This window comes from Chenopodium quinoa, unplaced genomic scaffold (assembly GCF_001683475.1).
Source record: "Chenopodium quinoa cultivar QQ74 unplaced genomic scaffold, ASM168347v1, whole genome shotgun sequence".
Taxonomy (NCBI): domain Eukaryota; kingdom Viridiplantae; phylum Streptophyta; class Magnoliopsida; order Caryophyllales; family Amaranthaceae; genus Chenopodium; species Chenopodium quinoa.
Genome location: NW_018745170.1, coordinates 4,447,826 through 4,458,904, shown reverse-complemented (window position 1 = coordinate 4,458,904; position 11,079 = coordinate 4,447,826).

The following is an 11,079-nucleotide window of genomic DNA, read 5'->3' as shown; positions in this document are numbered from 1 at the left end:
ACCTTATTTATCATTCTCAAATCAAACACTATAAAACGTTACTTCTCCATATTTTCTCTACGTAGATGTGTTTTTCTTTTTCAAAACTCTCAACTAGAAGATGATTAAAATACATGCATTGCATTTCTTAATATCCTACGAAGTATAATACTAGAACGATAAAAAATTAATCATCTAGAATGGGGAGTTTGTGACCTAGAATAGGGATGCATGCCATGGCCGGGTCATATATAGGCCTAGAGGTGTCAATTCGGGTTGGGTTCCGGTCTAATTTTAAATTTAAGTCATGCTAAATTATTGTATTCATGTGAGTCGAAATTTGAATCGGATATTTTTTGGATTGGTTTCAGATCGGGTTGGGTCGAGTGTGGTTTTGACACCTTTATTGGCTTTATATATAGCCCCGGTGAATGGCCATCGTATTCAATTCCTTACTGTATTTGGCAAACATCATTGCACAGTACAATTTGGACAATTCCCAAGATTGTTCAAGTCTATAAAACAATTCAAAGCTTGACTTGTGCTGAAAATATTGTTGCACAACTAATGAGCTTATGAAAACTTACAAATTTAGTACCAAAAAAGGATATGTAATACTTTGAAGATTGTGCATTCAAAGTTTGCAACGTAAAATTGGTCCTTAAAGTTAATATTCTAACAAACTCGAAGCTTCCAAATAGTAGTACGTGCAGAGTAATAAGCTCTTACAATTATAACCTTTGAAATATTTTTGTAAGCATATGTGTCGAATTCATGTGTGTTAGAATTCATATGTGTTGAATACTCCATTGTACTATTTATGTTTCAACATAATGTTTAAACTTTTTATTTTTATTTTCCGACTCTTTAATAAATATTTAAGCATGCATAAATGTGATGTGTTGAATAGTGTAAAGATAGGTGGAATAATCTTGTGTATTCATTCACATTCAAGGAAAAACATATATACAAGTGTAGTACCTAAAGATACGGTTAGGAAAAGATATGCAAAGATCTTAACCTAGGCTATATCAAACATATCAAATATTCTCCAATATTCAATCCTAATACCCCCCGCCCTCAAGTTGGAGCATGTAAGTCAAGAATGCCCAATTTTCCAAGGAAGTAGTCAAATTGTTGCTTCCCCAACGCCTTTGTAAATACGTCGGCTAGTTGTTCCCTAGTCGACACATGAGTGGGAGCAATCAAGCCATCACGAATAGCATCACGCACAAAGTAACAATCGACCTCGATATGCTTTGTACGCTCATGAAAGACCAGATTCTGCGCAATATGTAACGCAGATTGACTATCACAAAAAAGAGGAATGGCCTTTGGATGGTGCACACCCAAACTCAACAACAACCCCTTTAGCCACTTCAATTCATATGTAATCGCTGCCATAGAGCGATATTCTACTTCGGCGGATGATTAGAGACCGTGTGCTGCTTTTTATTCTTCCATGAAATCGGGGATTGACCCAAAAATACCAACCAACATGTGAGACTATGCCGGGTGAGTGGACAGGCTGCCCAATCCGAGTCACACCAACCAGTCAAAGATAGCTCATTGTCTGAGCGAAGAAGAATACCCTGTCTCAGAGTACCTTTTAAATACCGAACTACTCTTAAAGCACACTCCCAATGCTCTTGCTGTGGCTCATTCGTAAATTGGGGTAATATGTGCACTGCATACGCCTGGACGAGTAACAACTAGATGATTAAAGAAGGCGACCTACCAACCGATGATACAGTTCAGGTCAGGCAAAACCGTGCCAGACGCACGACCAAGCCGGTGGTTCTGCTTAATCGGGGAAGATGTAGGCTTACTACCCAGCAGCCCTGCATCAGTGACAATGTCCATAGTAAATTTTTGTTGTGAAAGAAATAGCCCTGCAAAGCTACGAGCAACCTTAATACCAAGAAAAAAATTTCAAAACACCAAAAACACGAACTGAGATAGCCCTTAAAAGTCTTAATTGCAGCGGGATCATTACCCGAAATAATCAAGTCATCAATATATATCAACACATTCAATTGTACGTCCCCTTAGTGTAAGTGAAAAGGGAGTAATCAGAATATGACTGTAAAAATCCGTACCTTTTCAAGGCAGCGACCAATTTTGCAAACCAACACCTTGGTGCCTATTTCAATCCATGCAGGGATTTTTTTTTCCAGACAACAAACCATACCAGGTGAATCGAGGGAGCTTCATGTACACTTCTTTGTCAAGATCACCATGCAAAAATGCTTTATGATTCTTATGAACATCCATCTGATGCAACTCCCAGTTCTTTGAAGCCACAATAGCAAGGAAAGCCCGTACTGTAACCATTTTTACCACTAGGGCAAGTCTCATTATAGTCTATTCCTTCTACCTGATAATTGTCAAAGAGCACCAGTCGAGCCTTCAACCTTTCAATGCTACCATCTAACTTATACTTGATTTTGTACACCCACTTACATCACAATGCTTTCTTGCCCGGTGGAAGATACTCCATAACCCACGTTCTATTATTTTCCAAGGCACAAATCTCCTCATGCATAGCATTACACCACCCTTCATCTGTCATCGCTTCTCTGAATGATGTTGGTTCTTTCCCTGATGTAACTATTGCAATAAAGTTTAGGTGTTTCACAGAAAATTTGTCACAACTAATATAATGTGCTATAAGATAAGGCGTACCTAAGGGAGGTGAATATATAGGCTTAGATGAGATAGCAGATGGACTTTGCGTGAACACCGTGTGAGTGACATAATCTCACAGCTTGACATTAGGGAATTTTTCTCGAAAACCATGACCCAAATTTTCTGTTTCTGAACCCAAATTTTCTGGTTCTATCGCGTCCTCTGTGTGTACTGATTTAAGGAGCAGCCTGCACATCAGCTCCCTCTGAAGGAGGCATCACTGTTGGGCTCGTGACTGCTTCCCCTGCAGTAGACGAGTGCTACACCTGCTGCTGCTCGCGCACATGTTGTTGATGTTGTTGTGGGGCTACTGATGCTACTATGGGGCTGCTGTTATCGTAGGTGAAGGGAGGAAGGTGCAGCCCCCAGCAGCTCATCCTCATCACCATCACAGTCAATAAAATCTATACAATTCCCTACAACTGTTTGCTCAACCTCAGGCACAAAATTGGTAGCCTCCGTATCCAAATAGGGAAAACATTTTCAAAAAACTTCACATCCCTTAACACGAAAAATTCCTTGGTGTCCAAATCAAAAAGAGACCAACCTTTCTTACCAAAAGGATACCCTACAAAAATACACTTCCTACTTCGACTAGCAAATTTATACCATTTAGCACATTGATTATGAGCAAAACATAGAGAACCAAACATACGTAACTCTTTAAAAGATAGAGGATGCCCAAACAAGACCTCATGAGGAGTAGTTTATTTAAAATGCTAGACGGTGTTCTATTAATAACATTGGCAAAAGCTAGAACACATTCACCCCAAAAATCAATCGGCAAACCCCCTTGAAAACGTAAAGCCCGAGCACTACAAGAAAACAACTTGATTCCGACGGAAAAAATCCGTCGGAAACATCGGAAATTCCGTCGGAAAATGGTCTTTGATTCCGACGGAATTCCGTCGGATTCAGTCTGTCGCAAAACCCTTTGTAGGAAATTCGACCTTTTCCGACGGAATTTTTGTCGTAAGGCTAGTTTCCGACGGATTTATTTCTATCGCGCTTTTTTTTACTTTAATTGAAATTCCGTCGTAATTTTCCGACGGGAATTTCCATTAGAGTTGGAGAGGTTTTCGACGGAATTTTCCGTCGAAAGAGGTATATTCCGACAGAAATATCAGTCGGAAAAGTCAATAAAAAAAAAAAAGAAAAGAAAAAAAAAACAGCCCCACTCCTAACCCATAACCCACCCAGATCCACCACTGCCCACTCCTAACCCATAACCCACCGCCACCAGCAACCCACACCACCAGCCCACCCCCTACTCACGCATACCCCCCCCCCCCCGCCCCCATAATAACCACGCATACCCCCCTTCCCCTTACCCACCGTAAACCACCCACCTCTACCATAAACCACCCACCACCCCGTTAACCACCTACCACCACCAACCACCACCAAAAATTCGAAAACCCACAAAAATCACACAAAAAACAACCAAGCAAAAATAAATCAACAAATGTAAACTCAAATTAAACAGCGAAATCAAACATTAACCACACAAAATTGAAATTAACCCACAATAATAATAAAAAAAAAAAAAATTAAACCAAATTCATAGAAAGAAAACGAAGACATACCTTCAATTCCACCTCCAAAACCTCAAATTTGGGATTATATGGTTAAATTCGACCATAAAAATGCGAATTTGGGATTATATGGTTAAATTCAACCATAAAAACTCCAGATCTGGAATTTTTATGGTTGAATTTGACCATAAACACCATAATTATTCGTTTGTTGACGACCACCAGCCCACACTCCACCGTTTGTTGTCGAAAATTCGAGGAAAAAGGAAAAATCAAGAAGAAAAACAGAACGAAAATGGAGGAAAAGAGGAAAGAGAACGAAAAAGAAAAGAGAATAGAGAAAGGGAAGGAAAAGAGGAAAGAGAACGAAGGAGAAAGAGGAACAGAGAAAGAGAAGAGGAGAGGAGAGGAGAGAGAAAGAGAAGGAGAAAGGGGAAAGAGAGTGGCGAAAATGAGGGGGGGGGGGTTTGGGCTGTATTAGGGTTTGGGTTTTAAAGGGTGTTGTATTCTTTTTTTTTTAAATTAAGATTCCAACGAAAAAATCCGTCGGAGTGTGTATGTATTCCGACGGATTTTTATTCCGTTCGAAATTTCCGACGGAACTGTTGAGTTCGTCGGAAATATCTGACGGAAAATAATTCCGTCGGAATTTTCGATTTTTCCGACGGAATTACGTGTCCGTCGGAACCCTTCCGTCGGAAATAAGCTATTTTCTTGTAGTGGAGCAACATTTAGAATATGTTTATGTTTTCTTACAACCCTCCTGATTTGTTGGGGAGTACCCACACATGATGTCTAAAACAATATTCCATTTGCCAAAAAATAATCTTTCAAGCAATTAAACTCAGTTTCGTTATCACTACGAACAATTTTTAATTTTTGAGAGAATTGACGATCAATCATAGCAATAAAGGACATAAACATCCGAAAAACTTCCTTTTTTCAATCAATAAATAAACCCAAACGGCACAAGAAAAATCATCAATTAAAAAAAAATATCGAGCTCCACAAGAGGAAGTTTGGTTGTAAGGACCCCACAAATCACAATGAACTAACTCGAAATTCGGGTTGATTTATTTTCACTTAAGGGAAAACTATCTCTAGGTTGCTTAGCATGATGACACACTTCACAACCTTTATTTAAACTACATTTTATACCACTAAAAAAAAGGAAGCCACTTTACAACTTTCTCGGAAGGATGACCCAATCTACTATGCCAAATCTCCAAGTCAGCCGAACTATCCACCGAAATTGCTGAAACCGCTTACACCTTTGCCTCCTCACGCAAATAGTAAAGTCCATCCCGCCGATCACCCATGCCAATCACCTCCCTCGTTTGTTGGTCTTGTATGGCACATATAGATGAGTTAGTTATGACATAACACTTCAAATCGTAACTCAATTGAGAATCGTAATTAAACTACAATTCAATTTCGGAACAAATAAGACATTTCGGAGGGTAATTTTGTTCGTCAGTTTAACATCACCCTCCTTCATTGCTACAACATGTTGTCCATCAGGGAGTCCAACAGGATATGGGGGCACATCCTTAATATTGGTCAAGCATGATAAATTCCCTGTGACGTGATTCGAGCATCCCGTATCGATAATCCACTCACCATTCAACCGATTCGAAGGAGGGGGAGGAGTACCGAATGCCGCCACCAAAGACTACCACTTCTTGGCTGTGAAACCCGTAGGTAATTTTGAATTGGCCCCAAAAGTTGGTTCAATGCTAGAGGTAGTAGCATTAGCCTTCACAGTGCTACGACCCCGACCAGCAGAAGGAGGAACAACCTTCTCCTTCATTGCACCCTTAGAGTCTGCAGTAGGGGACCCGTATATCTCCAAGTACCAACCCGGAATACCATTAAGCTCAAAGCATCCAGAACTATCATGACCTCTCTTTTGGCAGTGAGTATAGGTCAGGGCTGCCTTCTCTGCTCGGCTAAGACGCAACCAAGGTCTCTGCTCCATATGACCAACAAACCCCGCCACCTCTGGCTTTTCATCCTTCATCTGTGAGATGCCTCTCACACGTTCATCTTGGGAAACCTGCAGGTATGCTCTGTTTAAGGAGGGTAGGGGATCTTGCGAGAGAATGTTAGAGCGCAGAGTTGCATAATACTCAGAGTTAAGCCCTAACAAAAATTGTTGCAAGCGATCATTCTCACTCCGCAACTCATGTTGTCTGTCCACACCAAAAGTACACTTCCCACATTCACATCCGATGAGAGGTTCATACTTGGAAAGATCATCCTACAAAACCTTCAATTTGCCAAAATAAACCGCAACGGACATTGTCTTCGGTTGCTCGCATCTACTGATTTCTGCCTTCAATTGTTGAATACGTGGACCATTAACCACACAAAACCTCTCATTTAAATCATCCCACAAGCGTTTCGCATTATCATAATTTGAAAGCAAATATTTCACTTCCGGATCGATTGTATTCATGAGCCATGAAACAAACATAATGTATTGTCACCCAATCATCTTTAGTAGCGGGTGGTACAACATCAGTAATGGTTCCATCAAGAAACCCAAACTTACGGCGAGACGAGAGAGCTACATAAATCGCATGAGCCCAATCATCAAATTATCAAGCTTTAGACGTACAGGTGTGATAAATTCCCCTGGCTTATCTTGTGTGCCTAGGTAGAAGGGGGAATTCGGTTCATGTTTTGGTGGTGGTGGTGGTGTTTAAAAAAACCGCTCTGATACCATGTAAAAAAAGATAGGCAAAATAATATTGTGTATTCATTCACATTCAAGGCAAAACATATATACAAGTGTAGTACCTAAAGATACAGTTAGGAAAAGATATGCAAAGATCTTAACCTAGGCTATATCAAACATATCAAATATTCTCAATATTCTATCCTAATAAATAGTTCATGTGAGTAAGTGTGTTGAATGCTCATATACAGAGTACTATTTAACTTTCGAAATAATGGCCAAACTTTCTAGCTATATCGATCTGTTTAAACTTAAACTATTTATCTATTATAATATATATAAAAAAAATAAAAAAAAAACAAAAAAAAAACCTTAAACTATTTATTGGCCTAGGAAATGCCATGTGCCATTGCATATAATTTGAAATTGTTTTTATTATTTCAATTAGGATATATATTTTGTATTTTACCACCTCTTAAAATCCATTTTTTTTTTTTTTTTTTTTTTTTTGACATAACTAGTTTAACTTCTACCCTAGCTTGTCCATATATATATATATATATATATATATATATATATATATATATATATATATATATATATGTAGAAGAAAAGTCCCGTTAAGTACATGTCACGTCTATCATTCTATCAATACCATTTCACTACTGTACTTTTTTTTTATTATTCAAATTATTTATCTTATTAATTTAAGTTATCATCTTGATTTTAGTGAAAAAAAAATGTTACCATCATTTCAAATTAAATCAGGATTACATTGATAAATAAAAATATGAACAATATGCCAATATGGACCGTTGTCACAATACAATAAAGAAAAGAAAGAAGAAGAAAAATGGTACAAGATGTACTACTACAAGCTAGCTAGCAAACAATCATAGGGTGTTTGGTTTAAGAAATTTCAATGGTTAATCTTCCAAATAAGCTGGAGGAAATAAGATTAGTCAAATGTCTGTTTTGAATTTTACTTATATTCATATCCACAATTATCAATTTCTACCACCGTATCAACGTTTAATTCGTCATACTCAAAGTCATGAACTTTTCTTTCTATGTCAATTTTCATCATTTTAGTATCAAAACTAATCATATATTCTAAGGATTAGTCATTAGTGGTATCCTACTAATTATAAGCATAGTTAGTTTGACAAGTAACTAGGACACGTTTGTGACACAATAAATCTATCTGTCTCACATCTTAAGGATGTAGATGTTAATTAGATGGTGTGGAAGAGACAATAGATCGAAAAAAATAGGGTAATTCCTAATATATAATTGATATATACCTAATTGTGTATATCAATAACATGCTTGTAAATAAGGGTGAACTTTGTGTTCAATTTTGATGTTCAACATTTGATTCCATAAGTGCAACGTTTGGTACTAATATTTACAACATTTGATTTCAATTCATAAGTAACTAATAGAATGGAGGGAGTACTCTCTCTCTCTCTCTCTCTCTCCCTTTTTTTTTTTTTTTTTTTTTTTTTTTTTTTTTTTTCAGACGCTTTATATATCCATTTGTTACTATCAATGCACAAGCCTAACAATTAATATATCTAATTATCAATAAGTAAACATTAAAAAAAGTTGATATTATTAAAATATATACGGAGTAATATATTGAGACGATTCAAACATGATCACACATGATATGACTATGTCGTATCATTTTTATTTATTTCTTTTTGAAGAAAACTATATTCTATCATAATTAACTATTAATAACAAAAAAATAGTCAAAGCTAAGTAAAGTTTGTGAATAATATTGAAGTTAAAAATGTGTCAATTAAAAAAGAATAGAGGAAATATATAATTATAAACAATTAACTTCATCAAAAAAAAAAAATGAACAACCTTAACCATAGTTTTTAAATAATAATAATAATAAAATATATATAACTAGCTTATTCGTATATTTCCTTTTTTTTTTTGAAAAAAACTTTATCAGATCATATATATTCACAAGTAAACAATTCTTTCAAAACTTTATTTCAATCTTCCAAACAAAAAAAAAATTAAAACTACAAGACTAATTGTACTCAATCACATATATGCCATTAAAAAAATGAAATAACATTCTTGCAAACCAATAAAGAAATATTCAAAATATATCATAGAAGTATAATACAACAACTAACAACAACGCCTTAGTCCCAAAATGATTTGGGGTTAGCTAAATGAATTTTCATAAGGAACTGATCGATAGAGAAAAATGGATATAACAAGATAGTCAGTTGATAGAGTTTGAAAAAAGGTGTGTAAAGTGAGGAAAATAAGACACTCAATAAGTAACAATTAAGAGAGATTTAAAAGAGAATTGAGAATAATATTCATAAAAATTCAAGAAAGTTCTAAAGAAGTGGTAAAAACGTGTGAGTAAAAAAATATAAAGGTTTGAGAAAACTTTAGCAAATGAAATCAATACAATTCATATGACACGAATTTGAAAAACTAATAAAAATACTAAGATAAAATAAATAAAATATTTATATAATCAAGACACATTGACATGAATTTTATGATATAAAAAAAGAAACTAAAGAGCAACCAAGAGTAAATATTTTATCAAATAAAAATGATTTATTGAACTTAATTTATAACTTTAAGTACCATACTCACTAAGAAAAATATTAATAAAAGGAAAAGAAATTGAAAACAATTACATCTGCTGAAACCTCATGGTATTTAAAGAAAAAATGTGCATGCATTTGACGACAACAAATTATTAACATGCAATCCATAAAATTTCATGATTTCAAAATTATGCATGATTTATTTTAATTTTATCTTCATATTATGTATTGGACTAATAAATAATTTTTTGAAAAATATCGACGTTAGTGTAAGATGAAGAGAGCATGCTACATACTTAAATTGTTCATGTTAAAATGCGTCATCTTCAAACTGTATATCATATATGCCCTATCAATACACCATAGTTTCCAGCATCATTAATAATCACGAAACATTTTTAACTTAATACTCCAAATATTTATTAATAGGCATGGGTTCAAATCCATATGTTTATTTATAGGATAACCTATATTATATTAAGGATCTTGCTTAAAAAACATTCTGGGGCGTTAGATAAGCAATTAAAATATTACCTAAAGTGGTACTAATTTGGAAATACGTGACAAAATCACGCATCGATCGGTGTAATTAATGGTCATTTTAGTTTAATATTTCTACTTTTAGTTATCTTATCTAGCACCCCCAGAACGTTCCCTAACTTTCGCCTTATATTAAAAGACAACTTAAATCCCTAACCAATTGTGTACAGTGTGGTTTGAAGTCTTTGAACCTAAAAAAGATGTCTAAACTTATCATATTTCTTAAATCTGATGATAATGTTTTTGATTTTTAGACATTTTCTCCAAAGTTTATTCCAAAACAATAACTATTGAGTAAATTGCCAAAATTGGAAGGAATAATTTTGTTAATTATTAATCAATATACAGTATACACCATTATTATCACTTCAGCCTTTTACGTAATCAGCAGTGTAGGACACAACAAGAAGTTGGGTAGAAGATGAAATAGTTTTTAGCAAAGCGTGTAATCGTATAATTGGAGAATTATGGATTGATTAATTATATTCGAGTATCACCAACCATTGACATTATAATAAGTTGGAGATAATGGTTCTAAGAATTAATACTAGTATTTTTCAACTTCAATCTCATAAAATAGCGCCTATATAACTATGTTTTGATGGTCAAACTTTAAAAATTTTGACCAAAAATCGTCATTAACATTTAGATAAATCTAGCATTTGATATTTTTTAAAACTAGTCTCAATATTTAGTTTTATAATATCAGCTTTCTACAACTAAAAATAAATTTTAATATATAATTAAAACTATTAATTGTTAAAGGTACGTCTAAAATAATACTTTGTAAAATAAAAGACATTATATTATGATATAGAAGAAGTTTTAGATGACCTTGTTTAGCAAGATCCATGGCCTATAACTAACCATATGTCTCCCAACTTTGGTTGTGGCCTGGTTCGGGGTACACCATGGGTCGTAAGTCATAGCCATGGCCACTCGGCCATGACATTACGTATTTCGTCTTTATCATTGTTTGTTTTGGCATGATCCTGAGAGGCTAAGATCAATTAAAATTTCAAATTAACACTTTCAAACTGAACAACTGCTAAAAATTTTGCGA